This window comes from Salvelinus alpinus, chromosome 14, assembly GCF_045679555.1.
Source record: "Salvelinus alpinus chromosome 14, SLU_Salpinus.1, whole genome shotgun sequence".
Taxonomy (NCBI): domain Eukaryota; kingdom Metazoa; phylum Chordata; class Actinopteri; order Salmoniformes; family Salmonidae; genus Salvelinus; species Salvelinus alpinus.
Window position 1 is genome coordinate 31,878,389 of NC_092099.1, and position 20,148 is coordinate 31,898,536.

The 20,148-nt window shown below is 44.1% G+C and overlaps 1 pseudogene; it reads left to right on the forward strand.

The window, feature by feature from the left end:
* Nucleotides 1–19,338, forward strand: part of LOC139538790 (lambda-crystallin-like) — a 35,179-nt pseudogene extending 15,841 nt beyond the window's left edge.
* The last annotated feature ends 810 nt before the right edge of the window (nucleotides 19,339–20,148 follow it).

Sequence of the window (20,148 nt, forward strand, 5' to 3'; positions counted from 1 at the left end):
GCAGATTTTCAACCAAGCTCTCATTGAAATTACAGCGAGATATTGATGAGTTTTCACTTCCTACGGCTTCCACTAGATGTCAACAGTCAATAGAACTTTGTCTGATGACTCTAATGTGAAGGGGGGCCGAAGGAGACAGGAATGAGTAATCACTGCCACGAGCTGACCATGCTTTCACATGCGCCTTCACATGAGGAGGACCTCCGTTCCACCGCTCTTCTGAAGTCAATCTAATTCTCCGGTTGGAACGTTGTTCAAGATGTATGTTAACAACATTCTAAAGATTGATTCAGTACATCGTTTGACATGTTTCTACTGACTGTTACGGAACTTTTGGACATTTCGTCACGTTATAGTGGATGCGCTTTGTGACTTTGGTTAGCGCGTTAGCGGTAAACAATTCCAAAGTAGCTAATTGGACATAAATAACGGACATTATCGAACAAATCAAGCATTTATTGTGGACCTGGGATTTCTAGGACTGCATTCTGATGAAGTTCATCAAAGGTAAGGAAACATTTATCATGTATTTTCTGTTTTCTGTTGACCCCAACATGGCGGCTAATTTGGCTATTGTTCTGAGCTCCGTCTCAGATTATTGCATGATTTGCTTTTTCCGTAAAGTTTTTTAAAAATCTGACACAGCGGTTGCATTAAGGAGAGGTATATCTATATTTCCATGTGTATAACTTGTATTATCATCTACATTTATGATGAGTATTTCTGTTGAAACGATGTGGCTATGCAAAATCACTTGATGTTTTTGGAACTAGTGAATGTAACGCACCAATGTAAACTCAGATTTTTTGTTATAAATATGAACTTTATCAAACAAAACATGCATGTATTGTGTAACATGAAGTCCTATGAGTGTCAGCTGATGAAGATAATCAAAGGTTAGTGATTCATTTTATCTCTATTTCTGCTTTTTGTGAAAGCTATCTTTCGCAGGAAAAATGGCTGTGCTTATTGTGGTTTGGTGGTGACCTAACATATTCGTTTGTAGTGCTTTCGCTGAAAAGCATATTTGAAATCGGACACTTTGGTGGGATTAACAACAAGATTACCTTTAAAATGATATAAGACACATGTATGTTTGAGGAATTTTAATTATGAGATTTCTGTTGTTTGAATTTGGCGCCCTGCACTTTCACTGGCTGCTGTCATATCGATCCCGTTACCGGGATGCAGCCATAAGAAGTTTTAAGCCATGGTTTATTTCTGGCCACTCTTCCATAAAGCCCAGCTCTGTGGAGTGTACGGCTTAAAGTGGTCCTATTGACAGATACACCGATCTCCGCTGTAGAGCTTTGCAGCTCCTTCAGGGTTATATTTGGTCTCTGTTGCCTCTCTGATTAATGCCCTCCTTGCCTGGTCCGTGAGTTTTGGTGGGCGGCCCTCTCTTGGCAGGTTTTTTTGTGGTGCCATATTCTTACATTTTTTAAATAATGGATTTAATGGTGCTCTGTGGGATGGTCAAAGTTTTTGATATTTTTCATAGCCCAACCCTGATCTGTACTTCTCCACTACCTGACCTGTTTTGAGAGCTCCTTGGTCTTCATGGTGCCGCTTGCTTGGTGGTTCCCCTTGATTCGTGGTGCTACAGACTCTGGGGCCTTTCAGAACAGGTGTATGTATATACTAATTATGTGACTTCTGAAAGTAATTGGTTGCACCAGATCTTATTTAGGGGCTTTATAGCAAAGGGGGTTAGAGCAAAGTTATATTTTTAATTTCACTTCACCAATTTGGACTATTTTGTGTATGTCCATTACATGAAATCCAAATAAAAATCTGTTTAAATTACAAATTTGTAATGCACCAAAATAGGAAAAACGCCAAGGTGGATGAATACTTTTGCAAAGGACTGTACATGTACAAATGACCTCTAACCTGTACCCCCGCACACTCGAATCCAAGATGGCGTAGCAGTCGGACGTGTGTTTGTATTGTCCTGTAGCGTGTAAATAGTAAATAGTAAATAGTCTTCGTATTTTTCGTATACATTTCGTATATATTTTAATTTCACTTTCCATCTAGGAACTGAATATACATTCCTACATTCCGCCTCACCCAATGTGGTACGGACCTGCTATTTTTTTATACTTTAGAACCGTAACCCCAAGCAGAAGCTAGCCAGATAACTAGCTACTAGCTAGTAGTCAGTTAGCCACTGCTGCGGTCTTCACCCTCAACTCGGACACAGCCAGCTTCAATACCGGGCCAATACCTGCCAGTCTGCAAGCGCGATATCAACCGAGAGCATATAGGACTGCTTTTTCTCTACCACATCACCGGATTCCTGACGCAAGCTCTGGACAATTACACCGTATCATCACAGCTAGCTAGCTGCAACCGAGTGGCTACTACTGGCTAACACCTCTGTCCCGAAGCAAGCACCAGTTAGCCTTGAGCTAGCCTCGAGCTAGGCCCATCTGCCGGCTAGCTGCAAGCGCGATATCAACCCAGAGCATATAGGACTGCTTTCTCTCTACCACATCACCGGATTCCTGACGCAAGCTCTGGACAATTACACCGTATCATCACAGCTAGCTAGCTGCAACCGAGTGGCTACTACTGGCTAACACCACTGTCCCGAAGCAAGCACCAGTTAGCCTTGAGCTAGCCTCGAGCTAGGCCCATCTGCCGGCTAGCTGCAAGCGCGATATCAACCCAGAGCATATAGGACTGCTTTTTCTCTACCACATCACCGGATTCCTGACGCAAGCTCTGGACAATTACACCGTATCATCACAGCTAGCTAGCTGCAACCGAGTGGCTACTACTGGCTAACACCTCTGTCCCGAAGCAAGCACCAGTTAGCCTTGAGCTAGCCTCGAGCTAGGCCCATCTGCCGGCTAGCTGAAGAGCTAGCGCCACTGCCACTGCCACGAAGCTAGCACCAGTTAGCAAACACAATTCTACAATTCACAACCTCTCTTTCGCCATCGCCATCTGGCTTGGATTCTCTGTCGACACAACCACGTCTGAGCAGACCCCCTCCGTCTGAGCAGACCACCCCCCGGGCTACTAACTTTATACGCCGCGTGCTAGCTTAGTGGAGGCCTCCTCTGCTCCATCTACGGCTGCCCCCTGGACACTATGATCACTTGGCTACATAGCTGATGCATGCTTGACTGTCCATTAATTCACGGTACTCCATTCTGTTTATTTGTGTTTTACCTGTCGGCTCTGTGCTTTAACTCAGGATCTGTGTGTAGTTAATCCGACCCTCTCTGCCTAGTCGTCGCCATTTTTACCTGTTGTTGCTGTGTTAGACTAACACCCTGTTATTGCTGCTGTTATCTTACCTGTTGTTTAAGCTAGCTCTCCCAATCAAGACCTGCAATCACTTTATGCCTTATTGTATGTCTCTCTCAAATATCAATATGCCTTGCATACTGTTGTTCAGGCTAGTTTTCATTATCATTGTTTTGGTTTGCAATGGACCCTGTAGTTCCACTCTCCGTACCTCTGATACCCCCTTTGTCCCACCCCCCACACATGCGGTGACCTCACCCATTGAGACCAGCATGTCCAGAGATACAACCTCTCTTATCATCACCCAGTGCCTGGGCTTGCCTCCGCTGTACCCGCGCCCCTCCATACCCCTGTCTGCACATTATGCCCAGAATCTATTCTACCACGCCCATAAATCTGCTCCTTTTATTCTTTGTCCCCAACGCTCTAGGCGACCAGTTTTGATAGCCTTTAGCCGCACCCTCATCCTACTACTCCTCTGTTCCTCGGGTGATGTGGAGGTAAACCCAGGCCCTGCATGTCCCCAGTCACCCTCATTTGTTGACTTCTGCGATCGAAAAAGCCTTGGCCTCATGCATGTCAACATCAGAAGCCTCCTCCCTAAGTTTGCCTTACTCACCGCTTTAGCACACTCTGCCAATCCTGATGTCCTTGCCGTGTCCGAATCCTGGCTTAGGAAGGCCACCAAAAATTCTGAGATTTCCATACCCAACTATAACACTTTCCGTCAAGATAGAACTGCCAAAGGGGGAGGAGTTGCAATCTACTGCAGAGATAGCCTGCAAAGTTCTGTCATACTTTCCAGGTCTATGCCCAAACAGTTCGAACTTCTAATTTTAAAAATTAATCTCTCCAGAAATAAGTCTCTCACTGTTGCCGCCTGCTACCCTCAGCTCCCAGCTGTGCCCTGGACACCATCTGTGAATTGATCGCTCCCCATCTAGCTTCAGAGTTTGTTCTGTTAGGTGACCTAAACTGGGATATGCTTAACACCCCGGCAGTCCTACAATCCAAGCTTGATGCCCTCAATCTCACACAAATCATCAAGGAACCCACCAGGTACAACCCTAAATCCGTAAACATGGGCACCCTAATAGACATTATCCTGACCAACCTGCCCTCCAAATACACCTCTGCTGTCTTCAATCAAGATCTCAGCGATCACTGCCTCATTGCCTGTATCCGCCACGGGTCCGCGGTCAAACGACCACCCCTCATCACTGTCAAACGCTCCCTAAAACACTTCTGCGAGCAGGCCTTTCTAATCGACCTGGCCCGGGTACCCTGGAAGGATATTGACCTCATCCCGTCAGTTGAGGATGCCTGGTCATTCTTTAAATGTTACTTCCTCACCATATTAGACAAGCATGCTCCGTTCAAAAAATGCAGAACCAAGAACAGATATAGCCCTTGGTTCACTCCAGACCTGACTGCCCTCGACCAGCACAAAAACATCCTGTGGCGAACTGCAATAGCATCGAAGAGCCCCCGCGATATGCAACTGTTCAGGGAAGTCAGGAACCAATACACGCAGTCAGTCAGGAAAGCAAAGGCCAGCTTTTTCAAGCAGAAATTCGCATCCTGTAGCTCTAACTCCAAAAAGTTCTGGGATACTGTAAAGTCCATGGAGAACAAGAGCACCTCCTCCCAGCTGCCCACTGCACTGAGGCTAGGTAACACGGTCACCACCGATAAATCCGTGATAATCGAAGACTTCAACAAGCATTTCTCAATGGCTGGCCATGCCTTCCTCCTGGCGACTCCAACCTTGGCCAACAGCCCCGCCCCCCCCGCTGCTACTCGCCCAAGCCTCCCCAGCTTCTCCTTTACCCAAATCCAGATAGCAGATGTTCTGAAAGAGCTGGAAAACCTGGACCCATACAAATCAGCTGGGCTTGACAATCTGGACCCCCTATTTCTGAAACTGTCCGCCGCCATTGTCGCACCCCCTATTACCAGCCTGTTCAACCTCTCCTTCGTATCATCTGAGATCCCCAAGGATTGGAAAGCTGCCGCGGTCATCCCCCTCTTCAAAGGGGGAGACACCCTGGACCCAAACTGTTACAGACCTATATCCATCCTGCCCTGCCTATCTAAGGTCTTCGAAAGCCAAGTCAACAAACAGATCACTGACCATCTCGAATCCCACCGTACCTTCTCCGCTGTGCAATCCGGTTTCCGAGCCGGTCACGGGTGCACCTCAGCCACGCTCAAGGTACTAAACGACATCATAACCGCCATCGATAAAAGACATTACTGTGCAGCCGTCTTCATCGACCTGGCCAAGGCTTTCGACTCTGTCAATCACCATATTCTTATCGGCAGACTCGGTAGCCTCGGTTTTTCTAATGACTGCCTTGCCTGGTTCACCAACTACTTTGCAGACAGAGTTCAGTGTGTCAAATCGGAGGGCATGTTGTCCGGTCCTCTGGCAGTCTCTATGGGGGTACCACAGGGTTCAATTCTCGGGCCGACTCTTTTCTCTGTATACATCAATGATGTTGCTCTTGCTGCGGGCGATTCCCTGATCCACCTCTACGCAGACGACACCATTCTATATACTTCCGGCCCTTCCTTGGACACTGTGCTATCTAACCTCCAAACGAGCTTCAATGCCATACAACACTCCTTCCGTGGCCTCCAACTGCTCTTAAACGCTAGTAAAACCAAATGCATGCTTTTCAACCGTTCGCTGCCTGCACCCGCACGCCCGACTAGCATCACCACCCTGGACGGTTCCGACCTAGAATATGTGGACATCTATAAGTACCTAGGTGTCTGGCTAGACTGCAAACTCTCCTTCCAGACTCATATCAAACATCTCCAATCCAAAATCAAATCAAGAATCGGCTTTCTATTCCGCAACAAAGCCTCCTTCACTCACGCCGCCAAACTTACCCTAGTAAAACTGACTATCCTACCGATCCTCGACTTCGGCGATGTCATCTACAAAATAGCTTCCAACACTCTACTCAGCAAACTGGATGCAGTTTATCACAGTGCCATTCGTTTTGTTACTAAAGCACCTTATACGACCCACCACTGCGACCTGTATGCCCTAGTCGGCTGGCCCTCGCTACATGTTCGTCGTCAGACCCACTGGCTCCAGGTCATCTACAAGGCTATGCTAGGTAAAGTGCCGCCTTATCTCAGTTCACTGGTCACGATGGCTACACCCACCCGCAGCACGCGCTCCAGCAGGTGTATCTCACTGATCATCCCTAAAGCTAAAACCTCATTTGGACGCCTTTCCTTCCAGTTCTCTGCTGCCTGCGACTGGAACGAATTGCAAAAATCTCTGAAGTTGGAGACTTTTATCTCCCTCAACAACTTTAAAAATCTGCTATCCGAGCAGCTAACCGATCGCTGCAGCTGTACATAGTCCATCTGTAAACTACCCACCCAATTTACCTACCTCACCCCCCATACTGCTTTTATTTATTTACTTTTCTGCTCTTTTGCACACCAGTATCTCTTCTTGCACATGTTCATCTGATGATTTATCACTCCAGTGTTAATCTGCTAAATTGTAATTATTCGATTTATTGCCTACCTCATGCCTTTTGCACACATTGTATATAGATTCTCTTTTTTTCTACCATGTTATTGACTTGTTTATTGTTTACTCCATGTGTAACTCTGTGTTGTCTGTTCACACTGCTATGCTTTATCTTGGCCAGGTCGCAGTTGCAAATGAGAACTTGTTCTCAACTAGCCTACCTGGTTAAATAAAGGTGAAATAAAAAAATAAAAACTGACTCGGTACCCCCTGTATATAGCCTCGTTATTGTTATGTTATTGTGTTAATTTTTTATTATTTTTCACTTTAGTTTGATAAATATTTTCTTAACTCTTCTTGAACTGCACTGTTGGTTAAGGGCTTGTAAGTAAGCATTTCACGGTAAGGTCTACACTTGTTGTATTTGGCGCATGTGACAAATATAGTTTCATTTGATTTGGTCTTTTACCAAATAAGGCTATCTTCTGTATACCACCCCTACCTTGTCACAATAAAACTGATTTGGCACAAATGCATTAAGAAAGAAAGAAATGCCACATATTAACTTTGAACAAGGCACACCTGTTAATTGAAATGCATTCCAGGTGACTACCTCATTAAGCTAGTTGAGTGAATGCCAAGAGTGTGCAAAGCTGTCATCAAAGCAAAGGGTGGCTACATTAAAGAACCAAATAGTACTTCCGGCGCCGACAGAGATGGCTGCCTCGCTTCGCGTTCCTAGGAAACTATGCAGTATTTTTTTTTTTTTTTACGTGTTATTTCTTACATTAGTACCCCAGGTAATCTTAGGTTTCATTACATACAGTCGGGAGGAACTACTGAATATAAGAGCAACGTCAACTCACCATCATTACGACCAGGAATATGACTCTCCCGAAGCGGATCCTGTGTTTTGCCTTCCACCCAGGACAATGGATCGGATCCCAGCCGGCGATCCTAAACAACGACGCCGTAAAAGGGGCAAACGAAGCGGTCTTCTGGTCAGGCTCCGGAGACGGGCACATCGCGCTCCACTCCCTAGCATACTACTCGCCAATGTCCAGTCTCTTGACAACAAGGTTGATGAAATCCAAGCAAGGGTAGCATTCCAGAGAGACATCAGAGACTGTAACATTCTTTGCTTCACGGAAACATGGCTCACTCGAGAGATGCTAACGGAGTCGGTGCAGCCAGCTGGTTTCTTCATGCATCGCGCCGACAGAAACAAGCATCTTTCTGGTAAGAAGAGGGGCGGGGGGGTATGCCTTATGATTAATGAGACGTGCTGTGATCATAACAACATACAGGAACTCAAGTCATTCTGTTCACCTGACCTCACAATCAAATGTCGACCGCATTATCTACCAAGGGAATTCTCTTCGATTATAATCACAGCCGTATATATTCCCCCCCAAGCAGACACATCTATGGCCCTGAACGAACTTTACCTGACTCTATGTAAACTGGAAACCACACATCCTGAGGCTGCATTCATTGTAGCCGGGGATTTTAACAAGGCTAATCTGAAAACAAAACTCCCTAAATTCTATCAGCATATCGATTGTGCTACCAGGGCTGGTAAAACCCTGGATCATTGTTATTCTAACTTCCGCGACGCATATAAGGCCCTCCCCCGCCCTCCTTTCGGAAAAGCTGACCACGACTCCATTTTGTTGCTTCCAGCCTACAAACAGAAACTAAAACAAGAAGCTCCCGCGCTCAGGTCTGTTCAACGCTGGTCCGACCAATCTGATTCCACGCTTCAAGACTGCTTCGATCACGTGGATTGGGATATGTTCCGCATTGCGTCCGACAACAACATTGACGTATACGCTGATTCGGTGAGCGAGTTCATTAGAAAGTGCATCTGCGACGTTATACCCACAGCAACGATTAAAACATTCCCAAACCAGCAACTGTGGATTGATGGCAGCATTCACGCAAAACTGAAAGCGCGAACCACTGCTTTTAACCAGGGCAAGGTGACCGAATACAAACAGTGTAGCTATTCCCTCCGCAAGGCAATCAGACAAGCTAAGTGCCAGTATAGAGACAAAGTAGAGTCGCAATTCAACAGCTCAGACACAAGAGGTATGTGGCAGGGTCTACAGTCAATCACGGATTACAAAAAGAAAACCAGCCCCGTCGCGGACCAGGATGTCTTGCTCCCAGACAGACTAAATCACTTTTTTGCTCGCTTTGAGGACAATACAGTGCCACTGACACGGCCCGCTACCAAAACCTGCGGGCTCTCCTTCACTACAGCCGAGGTGAGTAAAACATTTAAACGTGTTAACCCTCGCAAGGCTGCAGGCCCAGACGGCATTCCCAGCCGCGTCCTCAGAGCATGCGCAGACCAGCTGGCTGGTGTGTTTACGGACATATTCAATCAATCCTTATCCCTGTCTGCTGTTCCCACATGCTTCAAGAGGGCCACCATTGTTCCTGTTCCCAAGAAAGCTAAGGTAACTGAGCTAAACGACTACCCGTAGCACTCACTTCCGTCATCATGAAGTGCTTTGAGAGACTAGTCAAGGACCATATCACCTCCACCCTACCTGACACCCTAGACCCACTCCAATTTGCTTACCGAGCCAATAGGTCCACAGACGACGCAATCGCAACCACACTGCACACTGCCCTAACCCATCTGGACAAGAGGAATACCTATGTGAGAATGCTGTTCATCGACTACAGCTCAGCATTTAACACCATAGTACCCTCCAAACTCGTCATCAAGCTCGAGACCCTGGATCTCGACCCCGCCCTGTGCAACTGGGTACTGGACTTCCTGACGGGCCGCCCCCAGGTGGTGAGGGTAGGTAACAACATCTCCACCCCGCTGATCCTCAACACTGGGGCCCCACAAGGGTGCGTTCTGAGCCCTCTCCTGTACTCCCTGTTCACCCACGACTGCGTGGCCATGCACGCCTCCAACACAATCATCAAGTTTGCGGACGACACTACAGTGGTAGGCTTGATTACCAACAACGACGAGACGGCCTACAGGGAGGAGGTGAGGGCCCTCGGAGTGTGGTGTCAGGAAAATAACCTCACACTCAACGTCAACAAAACAAAGGAGATGATTGTGGACTTCAGGAAACAGCAGAGGGAGCACCCCCCTATCCACATCGACGGGACAGTAGTGGAGAGGGTAGTAAGTTTTAAGTTCCTCGGCGTACACATCACGGACAAACTGAATTGGTCCACCCACACAGTCAGCGTTGTGAAGAAGGCGCAGCAGCGCCTCTTCAACCTCAGGAGGCTGAAGAAATTTGGCTTGTCACCAAAAGCACTCACAAACTTCTACAGATGCACAATCGAGAGCAACATTTAGCATTTAGTGGCTGCTGCCAACATACTGACTCAACTCCAGCCACTTTAATAATGGGAATTGATGGAAATGTATGTAAAAATGTATCACTAGCCACTTTAAACAATGCCACTTAATATAATGTTTACATACCCTACATTACTCATCTCATATGTATATGTATATACTGTACTCTATATAATCTACTGCATCTTGCCATCTTTATGTAATACATGTATCACTAGCCACTTTAAACTATGCCACTTTATGTTTATATACCCTACATTACTCATCTCATATGTATATACTGTACTCTATACCATCTACTGCATCTTGCCTATGCCGTTCTGTACCATCACTCATTCATATATCTTTATGTACATATTCTTTATCCCTTTACACTTGTGTGTGTATAAGGTAGTAGTTGTGGAATTGTTAGGTTAGATTACTCGTTGGTTATTACTGCATTGTCGGAACTAGAAGCACAAGCATTTCGCTACACCATGTGTATGTGACAAATAAAATTTGATTTGATTAGAAATGTAGTAACAAAAAAAGTGTTATATCTCAAATATAAAATATATTTGAGACATAACACTTTTTTGGTTTCTACATGATTCCATATGTGTTATTTCATAGTTTTGATGACTTCACTATTATTCTACAATGTAGAAAATAGTAAAAATAAAGAAAAACCCTTGAATGAGTAGGTGTGTCCAAGTCTTTCACTGGTACTGTACATGGTAAGAAGTGCTGAAGTCTCAGATAATGTGCACAGTCACGACGGCTTTGCTTTTGTGGCTCTTTATCTGGCCTAGTACTGGACATGAAACCTCTCAAGCTTAAAAAAATAACGCCTCAAAAATAAAAATAACGCCTCAGTGGTGCTTTTGTCATGTCACTGTCTGCCACTTATTTGGCGATGTCAATTAGCATTGATTTCACAAACCATTTAGAGTCAATGAACCTCTACCCAAGAGAAGAATTATTCTACTTCCATTGTCTTCATACAACAGAGATGACAACCCAGTGGAATGCACAGAGACACTCAGAACATTCCGACCCAGTCGATTAGCTCTTAAGTCTGGATGTGCATTAGCGTGTAACACTGTAGTGTCTTTAGAGAGTTACCTTATTCTCACAGACAGGTTAAGTGAGCCTTCAGAGTGAAGGGCACAGCTCTTGTGAGCTCAGTCAGTCCACTCAACAAAGCGCTGTGGTCACGCTACTGAGAACATCTGTGTTGTTTTTAGCTCAGAGAAACGGCGCAGGGAACTGAGCCTCTTCACGTTACATCCATAGAGAGAAATAGTAATGGTGTGTTTTTGTAAGCACTAACTCTGCTATTGGTTCGTTGGACAAAGCCTATGGGGAAAATGAATGGCGTTTTTGTAGGGTTTTGGGATAAATTCAGAAAATAAGGTCTGCTAAACACAGGCTTAGGAGATCTTATAAGTTTTGTTCTATGAGATAATCTTCATCAGCTAACGCCACTTTTTGTGAATTTTGAAGAACTTATGTAATAAAAAAAGCACAAAGGCTTCATAATTCATAAAGGTCATGTTAACTGACTGCTATTATTTCATAGAACAAAACATATTATATCTCTTAAGCCTGTGTTAACCTCAGACCTTATTTTTGGCATTTATTCCAAAACCCTATTATTTTCCTATTCATTTTTCCCGTAGGGATGGCTGAACAAACCAGAGGTCACTCATTTCCGGGTTTTAGGACTACAAGCTGGCGAGCTGTATTCCCCACCCCCTATACATCTCATCTGTGCAGATATTTACATCTTAACACGGACCTGTAGAAACTCAGACACATGTCTTTATGACATTCCTTGGATCCTTGGAGTGTTTGGAATGTGCTGGCGGGCTGTGAGGTGTACCCTGAAGCCAAATAAACTCTGAGGGCACCCATGGTTCTTTACTGACAAATGACACATAGCTGTTACTATTGAAATGCTCTGACCTGGATGGAGTTTAAACTAAGTGGATGGTTCTCTACCTACACAGTATGGAACTGTAAGATGCGTTGGTCACGTGTATCATGGCAGCTGTGCGATACAAGTCATCTATAGACACCATATGTCATGAGAGATTGAGATCAGTTTTTCAGCTTTTTAAGATCTTGTAAGGCTGTTGTGCAGGTAAAACCAGATATATCTGGGTCAAATATTTGTATAAATGTCAAATATGTCACTGAGGATTTTACTCTTCTATTTCTTTTGGGTTTGTTGCTCTCTACTCGTGTTGTCTCTGGGTAGTCAGTAGTTACTGAGACAGAGCCAGGCAGTGATTTGTAAATCCTTCCGGTTGAGGCTGGCTGCCTTCTGGGTGAACCAGCTGAACCGGCTTACCCACTATAACTATGCATTAGGTGGCCAAAATCATGACAGTTGTGATGGAAACAGAACGTTTCGGTTCAATTGTATAAATAATAATGTTATTTGGACATGGTGGGATCTTTTTGTGTCTGTAAAATTAATAATGCATGAAATGACTCTAAACAACACCTTTATGTGCAAATATTGATATAATAGGCATCATATCGAAGTGAACTTGGAGTCACGCGATGACATGTTGTGTGGTCCTCCCACTACAACTCAGAAAAGCATGATGTTTATTAGGCTACAGATGAAATAAGTTATGATGAACTTAACAGGGTGACGTGCACGTGATGAGCTTGATTGTGCTTTCCAATAAATATCGAGGGTCTTATTCTGGTGACATGATAATTGATGTTTGGTAGGTAGCCTGCCCGCACTGTGTCTGTGAGCTGATGGCTAGACTGTATCTGTGAGCTGTTGGCTAGACTGTATCTGTGAGCTGTTGGCTAGACTGTATCTGTGAGCTGTTGGTTAGACTGTATCTGTGAGCTGTTGGCTAGACTGTATCTGTGAGCTGATGGCTAGACTGTTTCTGTGAGCTGTTGGCTAGACTGTTTCTGTGAGCTGTTGGCTAGACTGTATCTGTGAGCTGATGGCTAGACTGTATCTGTGAGCTGTTGGCTAGACTGTATCTGTGAGCTGTTGGCTAGTCTGTTTCTGTGAGCTGTTGGCTAGACTGTATCTGTGAGCTGATGGCTAGACTGTATCTGTGAGCTGATGGCTAGACTGTATCTGTGAGCTGTTGGCTAGACTGTTTCTGTGAGCTGTTGGCTAGACTGTTTCTGTGAGCTGTTGGCTAGACTGTATCTGTGAGCTGTTGGCTAGACTGTATCTGTGAGCTGTTGGTTAGACTGTATCTGTGAGCTGTTGGCTAGACTGTATCTGTGAGCTGATGGCTAGACTGTTTCTGTGAGCTGTTGGCTAGACTGTTTCTGTGAGCTGTTGGCTAGACTGTATCTGTGAGCTGATGGCTAGACTGTATCTGTGAGCTGTTGGCTAGACTGTATCTGTGAGCTGTTGGCTAGTCTGTTTCTGTGAGCTGTTGGCTAGACTGTATCTGTGAGCTGATGGCTAGACTGTATCTGTGAGCTGATGGCTAGACTGTATCTGTGAGCTGTTGGCTAGACTGTTTCTGTGAGCTGTTGGCTAGACTGTTTCTGTGAGCTGTTGGCTAGACTGTTTCTGTGAGCTGATGGCTAGACTGTTTCTGTGAGCTGTTGGCTAGACTGTTTCTGTGAGCTGTTGGCTAGACTGTTTCTGTGAGCTGTTGGCTAGACTGTATCTATGAGCTGTTGGCTAGAGCTCATGTGTAAAGACCAGAGTGGGCATTACTATATAATACACATTTCTTGTGACAAAACCATCAGTAGAGTTGAAAATGCAATATACATTTCTTTAAATTCAGTACATGAGATTTTTATTTTTATGTGCACTATATCATCACGCACAGCTTTTTACCCGCAATAAGTCAATTTGAAAATGGGTTTTGTTACATATAGTATGTGCCATAAGATTGTTCTATGTGGTTTCGTCATTGGTGCTGTACCGAAAGCCACATTGACAAATCTCAGACATTGTATGTACTGGCTCAAAATACATGCTACCCACACACATCATACAGACACCTGGAAGGCTATGGGAGGAACATGTTCTACTTTAACAGCATAGCACTACACATACTAAGCATCAGTGGGGGCTATTGAGGGGAGGACGGCCCTTAGTGGTGGCTGGAATGGAGTCAATATAGTGGTTTCAACCACATGGAAACAACATCTTTGATGTGTTTGGTGCCGTTCCATTGGCTCCATTTCCAGATATTGTTGTGAGCCTTCCTCCCCTTAGCTGCCTCCACTGCTAAGCATCCACCCCCCCCCCCCATATTATTTTTATGGCGATTTTAGAATATTCACATGAAAATCTGTCGCCGATTGGAGGGAAACCTAGCTAATGGAATCAACATTTCAGACGGTATTTTATTATTTACCAGTCTGGGTCAATTTCATTTAATTACTGCCAATTTGCTAATGCAGATATTTCAGCATTTTCAATTTCCAAACTGAATCTACTCAATTGACATGTAATGATATTGACACACTTTGCTTATCTTAAAGCCAGCATCAACTCAGCTGTTGACATGTTATCATCCTTTATACACACCTTGCCTCGGTGCATGACAATGTAAGCTCGCTGTGATGTCAGAGTTTGGAAATCTGGTCTATTCTGCATGTTCTCTCCTTTGATACAACTCATTTTGTTGTTAGCACTCTGAAAGAGGGAATTGGCAACATTTTATTTTACGGTGCTGTATTGTTATTTGGTAGGAAAATATATGGCATCAATGGAAATGTACTAGTCACTTAGGTTACATAGAATAATTCAACTCCACAGTACCTGATACCTAGTGGTGCTTCCCAGAGAATCCCCACAAAATAATAAAGAAATTCATGTTATTACAATGTTGCCTTGTAAGTACATAGGTCTACCTGGTCATTGCTGTACAAGTTGCAAAAAGCTGAGTGTTATGGTCGTATGTAGGCCTAATGACGGAGAGTTCAAGTGAAGTGTCACTGATATTAATGTTACCCCCAATCTGTATCTCTCTCTCTCTCTCTCTCTCTCTCTCTCTCTCTCTCTCTCTCTCTCTCTCACTCACTCACTCACTCACTCACTCACTCACTCACTCACTCACTCACTCACTCACTCACTCACTCACTCACTCACTCACTCACTCACTCACTCACTCACACACACACACACACACACACACACACACAAAAAACTTGGCCTTTGAGTCCAAGCCAGTGTCGGAAAGCAGAGTGGCTGAGAACGCAGCCGGTAGCTCCCAGTGATTAGCAGAGGAAAGGCCCCTTTTCACGGCTGCCCCCCGCCTGGACGCCGCCTCGCGACACCAAGATAACGGGCCCGTTGTTGGCCTGCAGGAAGCGAACAAAGACGCCACTGTCCCCCCTGTCCCTCTACTCTCCATATCTGTGTCCGAGCTTTGATTTCCCCCTGGTCAGCCAACGAGTATCTGTTGAGCAGTAATCTGAGTAGGGAACAGCAGGCCCTGTCCCTGGCCTGGCACTGCCCTCACAGCCTTTCCTCTCCTCTACCCTGCCATTATCCTTGGACACAGAATGGGATGATTAAGGAAACCCAATCTGGTGGGAGTAGCCTTAATGCTGCTGTGCTCTGCTGGGATGAAAGGAAAAGGGTTGTCTAGTCTGCTGCTTCCTCAGCCCTCCTGACAGACTGATGGTTGTTTGTTGGGCAGGTAGAAAGCTTATTAAGAGTGTCGTTGAGGGTGAATAACCCCTCGTCTGTGTCATTGGTACCCTGAGTGCGGGGGTGTACAAAAATAAAACTTTTGCCCTTTTGTTGAATCTGAGTTCATTGCTACCTACCGTTTCAGGATGGTGTCATCTCAGTCAAGGACATTGACCTGGTAATGTCAGAGGGGCTGGGAATGCGCTACGCTTTTATTGGTCCCATGGAAACCATGCACCTTAATGCATCTGAAGGTCAGTTCCTCATTTGACTTACACATAGAGAAGCCGTCCCCAAAGAATACATATTTATATACTGTCCTCTTTGTCCTGTGTGATTGTGGCACATTTAACCATGTACAATTATGGTTGTGTGAGAGGCAGAGCTTATGACCAGACCGTGATATTAGTTCAAAGAGGTCGCTCTGCTAGACCCTGAACATCTGTGAAGAGAAGGGGAAACTGTGGCCTTCACACGCCCTCACATGTCTGTCCCCTTTTACCATATAGGCATATATTGGGGGAAGGCGGGGTGTGTGTGCATGTGTTTGAGAGAGATGGATGTCATATAGATGTAGAATATGAAAGGGAAGTGTGAAAACTAAAGGGTGACCTTGCTCTGGCTGTACCACCGTGCTCAGAGAGTGAGAGAGCACTTTGGCAGAACAAAGCTGTCTTTTGACCAACACAGATTAATGAACTCCCTCACACAAGTCATCTAAAACCAATATTACCAGGGAGGAATACATGTTGTACAGTACTCACACATTCTACTTTACCTGTTTTCTTTCTTCTTAATAATTTTTTATACCAGTCCTATTGTGCCATCATGAATTCTATGATGAATTAACATCGGCCTGTGTAAGTGTAGTAAAATACACTTATCTCCCATTGTATGAAATAAAAACACCAGTGGCATGTGTTACAGAATGTTGCTCAGAACATCCAAAGGTTACTCAAGCCCATTCCTGTTGTGACTGTAGGTCGTCTAGTCTAACCAGTCCAATCAGATTGTAAAACACTCCGGTCCACTCTGCTTTGCTCTGGCTGAGTGACTATACTTTCCAGTTAGGACACAGAAAAGCCCTTAAACTAGAAAGCAAAGTAATTTTATAAGCTAAACACGAGACTGAAGGAGCCATGCACTTATTTTGTTCAGACTATTGAAGCAGAAGAGAGAAGGAGAGAAAGGATCACTGAAATTGTCCTAGTCAGGTGAGATCTCTCCCACCAAAAACATAACTCTGAGAGAGCTTAGTTGGATGTAGCTGGCAGTTATCACACTGAAATGATAGCTTTAGTCTGTCCCTGTAATGTTCATGTACACATTCAGTGTTCAACTTGGGAGTAAGAAAACGGGGAATAGCATTTTACACCTAAGAAACAAGTTACTCATTTAAATGCTTACACCCTAGATCTCTAGAACCCTTACTAGAATCATTATAGAATGACTAAATGACTTGGAAGATGTTCATTTTCGGTCATAGTGAGACCATACAGATCTGATTTTGCTGCTCTGAACTTCTGTAACAAATAAGATCTTCTCATTGCCGTAAAGTCTGGCCAACCCTCTATGTATGGTCCACTCTCCCAGTTCTGGAGGACTAACTCCAGCGCTACAGAGAGGGCATGAGGAGTGTTCTGACCACTTTTGGACCTGTTCCCAAATTCTCTGGGGAGGCAGCCGAGCGCATCAACAAAGTAGGCTTATGTGTTTGTGTGTTGAACTGTTTGTACTAACTCCACTAGATTCTAGGACTAGGAAAAATATCTTCAGATTTGACTAATCAAGTTCGAAGGAGGTGTGAAACTGGGTTAGTTCAAAGAGGGCAATGTTTACATGTGGAACTTTTAGTCCAAGGAGCTCAAGGTCGAGCGTTCTACATATTTCCCCCTCTAGAACTTTACTCTGTTAATTAGACATTACTCAACCATATGCCATCAGGCTGTACAAACATTATTCTCCACAGATGGGAAGCTGTCGTGTGAGAACACCCTGACCATAAGCAGAAAATATTTCAAATTGGACCAATTTAATGCATCCAAGTGTATCCAACCAAGGAAATATTTTACCAGGCCAACAGCGGAAAGAAATCCCAGCAGCTAAAACTTCAATTAATTCTCTCTACTCATCTCATCTTCTCCCTCCCTCTCCTCCTCTGATGTATCCCTACAGGAGATGTGTGAGCTGACCCGCAGCACCTGTCTGCTAGGAGAGAGAGGAGGGATCAGCTCCTCATGGGCCTGGCCAAGCTCAAGAAGTGACCACTGGACTATCAACACCACTGATGTACAAGATAAGCTTGTGTCTGGGACTCTTCTGTCCATCACTCAGGCCTTCACTGACCCTCACTCAGCCTGAGGAGCATGGTGATGAGAATTATCTGATCTCTGTGGTGCCTACACTGGGGATGTTAATGAATACTGTAGCCCTGAGTCCTCACACACAATCGCTCAACCAATCTGGGATGTTACTGTAGGAGCCCACACACACAATAAACCAATCTGGGGATTGATTGCCTGAAATATAACCATGTTTTATGCAATCAACAAGTTGATGATCAGACAAAGGAAGTAATGGTTTGGTCATACCACAATGGTTTATTGAATTGTGAATATGAAATGTCAATGTGATAAACTTGTTTAGCGAATTTTTAATTTTTTATTAAAATGTTGAATTTCTCTAGGATTGGAATACATTTGAATTGTCCTTATCAAGAACTAAAGAAAAACAACAAACATGAATTGATTAAAGATACATCATAGGGTTTTTCATATTGTGTTACGTCACATTTTGGACAACTATGATTGGGATCTGTTAAATGGGTTGAACATTAAAAAAAAAAAAAAATCCCTCTTCGGTCATGCCTACATTTGTTCTGGTGATCTTGTGACTCATGATGACTATGTACTTTATACAGTATGCTTGACCAGTAATTAACACCGAATTCAAGTGTCTGTTTCTGGGTTAAGTGTCTCGATCTGTCAACAGTACATTTGAAATGAATGTGATCACAGGGTGTATTCAGTTAAATTAAACGTTCAGAATGTTTAATCATATAGAGCGGGAAGTGGAGCGAGTTTCCCAAATGCGGGAGCATGGTCCTTCTCCCCGGCTCCAGTTTCTCCAGTAGCGCTCACTTCACGAGCTCAGGGCATCGCCGGACCAGCATGCATTTGTAGAGTACTTGTGTGCTGCTATAGCCATTTGCTTTGGCTACTGTCATTTAGTATGCAAAATATTTTCCTAAAGAAACTGATAAAACACACAGGTGAAAAATCAAGGTGATTTACAAAGATGAGGAGTAAGTGCTGTGTTGTTTAAGTCTCTCGTCGTGATGTGTGTTTTGTTTTCTATTTTTCTTTTTAATCCCAGCCCCCGTCCCGCAGGAGGCCTTTTGCCTTCTGGTAGGCCGTCATTGTAAATAAGAATGTGTTCTTAACTGACTTGCCTAGTTAACGGTTTTAAAAAAAGAGGGAGTGCGGTGAACTGAAGAATCGTTGTGGAATCTGAAAAGAAAGTTATCCCGAAAGCCTTATCGTGTACTTGCTACGTGCAAATGCTAACAAAGAAACGAGATGGGTAGCTAGCTAGGTGTGTCATTGTAGGAAAGTATTTATAAACTAAAAATCAGATTAAGCTTCGTTAATTTTTGTTCTATTATCTATACAATAGGCCATCAATGATTTTTGGCCCAATATGCCTGGCATATTACCTCTTGCAAGGAGCTTTCCGTTTTGATAGGGTTATTTTACCTAAAATCCTTTAGGCCTACCTACAGAAAAAAACACATACTCATCCCTGCCCAGCCTGGCAAGAGTGTCCCAAGGGTGTTTAGCATTCCCAGTGGCTCTGCAAGCACTGAGCGCATATTCTCCGCTGCTGGCATGTTCTCTAGGCACCATCACCTGAGCCTGAAAGCAGTGACTCAGGCCAAACTCATGTTTCTAAAAATGAATTCAAAGGGACTGTAGCTGGAGCCTAATAGGCATTTTTCGTTTCATTTGATTTTAATTCTAAGTAAGTCACAGCCTAGATGTGCAATTTATAGACTATAATGATTTAATACAACGAAATGTTATTTAAATGCTGAGGCTTAATGTCCGACATCCTAGTGTGTCGCACTCGCAAATGCTTTACGATGTATTGTATTTCTTTGTAGACTATAGCCTTGAAATAATATAGCCTAAATAATTCATTTTCGTTCGTTCTTAGGCTACTTGTTTGGCTCCTGACATATTTAGAGTGTTTATATGCTGTTTAATATGACATGTAACCTATTTCAAATGATGACAACATTTTCCGGTTGTTTATTACTTCTAATACTTCTAATTGAAATCATATGGTTTGGTTTCAATACTTCGAAACCAAATAGTAGATTCTGGTAGTCATAAAAATACATAGGCCTACTCTGTC